This window comes from Antechinus flavipes, chromosome 6 (genome assembly GCF_016432865.1).
Source record: "Antechinus flavipes isolate AdamAnt ecotype Samford, QLD, Australia chromosome 6, AdamAnt_v2, whole genome shotgun sequence".
Taxonomy (NCBI): domain Eukaryota; kingdom Metazoa; phylum Chordata; class Mammalia; order Dasyuromorphia; family Dasyuridae; genus Antechinus; species Antechinus flavipes.
In genome coordinates this window covers 217,415,411-217,420,179 of record NC_067403.1, presented here as the reverse complement: position 1 = coordinate 217,420,179, position 4,769 = coordinate 217,415,411, and the positions used below count along the sequence as shown (strand labels likewise).

Below are 4,769 nucleotides of genomic sequence, written 5' to 3'. Positions count from 1 at the left end.
TTATTATACCCAGACTATGATGAACATGGAAAGACAAGGTCCTTCTTGGCAAAGGAATTATAGAGAAACTCGTCGATGTTTCCAGTGCGGAAAAATTGGACATCTAAGAGCCCAATGTAGAAATGGAGATAAAGTGAGAAGACAGGGTGAGAGAAAACCCAAAACCCCATGTCCAAAATGTAACCAAGGCTTTCACTGGGCTTCTAAATGTATATTGACCCAGAAGAATGAGAGGCAAGGCCCAGCTCCAAAGTATCAATCAAAGGACAGGTGGGGCATGATAGCAGCTGAGGTTACACCCAGAGAGACTTTAGAAATTCAGAACTCTGATGTCATCAACCAACAGAAAAGCAATCAGGATTACAGTTGGGAAGAATACAGGCCTTTTAAGACAACAAGACAATATCCAATGCAAACAGCTCCAATGTAATTACCAGATGATGAGGAGAAATCCCAAAAGTGGTAAATAGAAGAGAATTAGATAGGTTAACTGCTTGGGGAAGAGGATCTGCTTATATTTCCACAGGTGGAAGAAAGAATCAGATGGCTGACAATGAGACTGTCAAAAGGACTCTTAAAATCTTCAGAAATCATTGGGTTCCCTGAGATGAAAAATTGTTGATGAGACTTTTTGCAGTACTTCAGAGCTTACAGGAATTATTAGATTCCTGGCACATGAACTAATGGACAATGGATTCCTTATGGACTATTTCTAGGACTTATGGACATTTGTAAATTTTCAGGTCGATTTATGTTGTTACATTACTACTAGCCTGTGTTATATTACTATGTGCTTATGTATTTTAAGCAATTGCAAGAATCATTGGATTTCTTGAGATGAAAGATTGTTGATGAGACTTTTTGCAGTAGTTAAATTTTCATGTTGATTCATGTTATTTGTTACATTACCACTAGCCTGTGTTATATTGCTGTATGCTTTTGTAAATTATGTATAATGCCTCCCATATTGATGGATTTATGTGTACCATGTATATCTGTTACAAAGTTCTGGCCCATATTGATGGATTTATGTGTACCCCTTCAGAAACCCCCTATGTTTTAAAACAAAAGAAAGGGGAGATGTTGGAATCCTTACTAACTGCTAACTAATTAGAGTTGATCTAATCTTACAAGAAGATGTTTTGGGCAGAACCTGAAACAAGGTACTAAGTAGAACTAAGTTCAATGAGTTCACACCTCCCTTGAAGCTCGTTGGGCCAGAGAGCACTATGGGAGAAAACCCATAATCCCTCTCTCTCGTATCCCACAATTCCTCCCTCTTGGATAAAAGAAACAGACAGAAGCTCTCGGTCAGATTTCAGTAGAGTTACGCCAGAAGCCCTCTCTCCGAGGCAAGGCAGAATATTTTCCACTTGGCTGGCTGGTGGCAGAAGTGTTCTTGAGAGAGGAAGACGCTACAAGTCGAGATTTCACCGGAATGACATGAAGACTGGAGCTGGCTGGAGGCTGAAGAAAGTAGAGGCAGAAGCTGAAGGACCAGACCTTTGGATTTGGTGACATTTGGAGAGAGCTCTTGGAACCAAGCAGAGAGATAGGCCTCTAAGCTAACCGGGCTATATTGGGATAATAAAAGATCTGAACTTTTATCACCTGGCTGTGTTTTGAGAAGAAAAAGTTCACAACAGATGCCTTCTTAAGAATGACTGAATTTTCCATTTACGTTTCTATTTGATAAATGTGGTAATACATGGAATTGCATTTTATCCTATCCTAATGGCTATCCAAGATCATTCTGTGCTAAACAGAACTCAATCTTTACTGCTCCTTCTTCTTCTTCTTCTTCTTTTTTTTTTTTTTTTTTAAAGAACAGTGGGCATCCGTTGAGTGCATTTATTTGGATAAATATGTGAATAGTATGTGAATGTAATTAGAAAAATATGTAAAAGATAAATGGGTAAAGATATATGTTATATAGACTAGGAAAAAGTGGTATTTCCCTGGCTAATTGTCACTAAGAAAGGAGAAAGACTCTTTTGATAATTGAATTTTGGAAGGAATTGTTGCTTTCTTTCCATTTCCAGTAGGATGTAATGTTGAAAGCAGGGATTGCTTCATTTTTGACTTGGTAACTTTCATGATGTTTTAATCATACTATGCAATTTTAAAATGTTTATCGCCTTAAATTGAATTGAATCTTTATTCATGCCATAGAACACTAAGACTTCGATGCCAATATACTAAATAATGAAATAGTTTTATCACTGTATAGCATTTCAGTGCCTAACAAGGCACTTTTCTTAGATGAGCTCTATATAATAAATAATTCAATTATTATTTCCATCTTCCCAGCGAAGAAACTGAGGCTCAGAGGATTTAATGGTTTGGCTGAAGTCACTTCCACAGCTAGTAAATCTCAGAATCAGGAGTTGAAATTCCTTATTCCAAATCTAGGACCCTTTCCATTATACCATAAAGCATCTGAAAAATGAAAAGTTTTACAATTCCCATTTATTTCAGATGCCAAATGTCAATGTAATAAAACTCTGAACACTTCTTTGGATTTTGTGGTAATAGCATAGCCTATATTTTGTACTGAAAGGTAGTATTAACAATAATAGCTAGCATTTATATACCACTTTAAGGTTTGCAAAGTGCTTTACTTATGTTAGCTTATTTGATTCTCAAAATGACCCTGTGACTTAGTTGCTGTTATTTTTTTTTTCTGCTTTAAAGATAAGGAAACTGAGACTGCCAGAATTTAGGCAGGTTGTTTTATCTATATGACATCTTTAGCTTTAAATAGCACCAATTGGGTAATCCTCTGTGGGTACTGCCAAGTCAATTCAAGAGAGTAGAAAGCAAGTTGGAGAAGAAAGTGAGTTAGAAAAAAGATGAGAAAGCACAGAAAAAAGAACATGAAAAAAAAAACCTAAAATAAGGGATGGAAAGGCCATCAAGAACAATGACCACAGCCCCTTCCTGAATTTAATAGATGTTCGGCTTTGGAAAGCTAAGAAGATTGGCTTCTGACCATAAGAGATCTTTTTCCTGTCAGAAACTACCAACAAAGTCGAGGAAAACATGTCTTGCCAATACCCAGAGCAAAAGAAAGAACTGTCTGATGTAGCTCACTGAATTGTTGCTCTGGGCAAGGGAATTTTGGCAACAGATGAGTCCACTGGTAGCATTGCAAAGCGACTGTAGTCTATTGGAACTGAGAATACGGAAGAAAATTGGTACCTCTATAGGTAGTTACTTCTGACTGATGATGGAGTGAACTTCTGTATTAGGGGTTATCCCTTTCCATCAGACTTTCTCCCAGAAAGCTGATGATGGCCTTCCCTTCCCCAAAGTCATAAAGGAAAAAGGGGGTATTATGGACATTAAGGTGGACAAAGGTGTAGTGCCCCTCACAGGGACCAATAGTGAGACTGCTATTCAAGGTCTGGTGGGCTGAGGGAGCCCTGTGCCTGGTATAAGAAAGATGGGGCTGACTTTGCCAAGGGCTGTTGTGCATTGAACCACTGGGTATACTACTTGCCATCATGAAGAATCCCAGTGTGTTGGCTCAATATGCCAGCATTTGCCAGCAGAATGGTACCCATTGTGGAGCCAGAGATCCTTCCTGATGGAGACCATGATCTGAAGTATTCTCAGTATGTCACTGAGAAATTTCTGGCTACAAAGCTTTGAGTGACCACCATGTTTTTCTGGAAAGGACCTTGCTGAAGCCTAACATCGTGGTCATTGCTGGCCCAAAGTAGTCACATGAGGAGATAACAATGGGAACTGTAACTGTAATTGGAAAATAAACTCACTCTTTTCTCATAGAGAGATAATATTGGCAAATTTGACTCTATCTCTAGGAGCTCAGATGAGCTCAGAAAAGGGCCATGTCCCAATTGGTCCTGTTCAGATGGGTTTAATGGGAGTTGAATGGGCCTGTAAGCAAAATGAACTTCTGGAACAAATAGAGGAATAAGCATGGTCATTGTCTTAGAAAGGCCAGTAGTGGATAAATGACTAAAAATGGGATTGATTAATTATATAACAGAAATTTATTCTGACACCCAAATGTGGAATTAACATAATAGATTAGATTAGAGAAAGCTTCTCTGGAAGGCAGGAAAAGCTGGCTCTGGAACATGTTGGTTGTATGGCCCTGGGTAAATGAATGTGTCATTGTAAGAGATAATTTTCTATGACTGTTACTTTGAGAAAGTGCCAGCACAAATTGGTAGGATTTTTTTTTTTTTGCATGGAAGTTTCTCATGTCAATGAAATCATAGGCTCAGTTTCTATGTGCCAAGTGCCATGCTATAAACTTGACTAAGGAAGGACACGTTAATATATGGAGAAAGATATTCACAAGAGAGACATTAAATGCTAAATGTTCTAATCTAAGGAAGTCGGCATGTCATACAAAAGAGATGTATACAGAAGATCCTGGAGCCTTTCAGAGCTGATTGTTAAATCCCTTTCCTCCCAATTTAACAGTAATATTTTTTTCATTTGCATGTAAAAATAATTTTCAACATTTATTTTTGTAGGATTTTGAGTTCATAATTTTTCTCTCTCCTTCCCTCTCCTTTCTCCTCCCCAGGACAAGTAACAAGATACAGGTTATATATCTACAATCATGTTAAATATTTCCACATTAGTTACATTGTAAAAGAAGCAGCAGATCGAAATGGGGGAAAAAAAAAAAACCTTGAGAAAGAAAAACAAAAAAGCAATGAAAATAATATGTTTCTAATCTGCATATAGAGTTCATCAGTTCTTTATCTAGATGTGGAAAGCATTTTTCT

The 4,769-nt window shown here is 37.6% G+C and overlaps 1 pseudogene; it reads left to right on the top strand.

The window, feature by feature from the left end:
- The first annotated feature begins 3,042 nt into the window (after positions 1-3,042).
- Positions 3,043-3,725, top strand: LOC127541523 (fructose-bisphosphate aldolase A-like; annotated as a pseudogene).
- Positions 3,726-4,769: the final 1,044 nt, after the last annotated feature.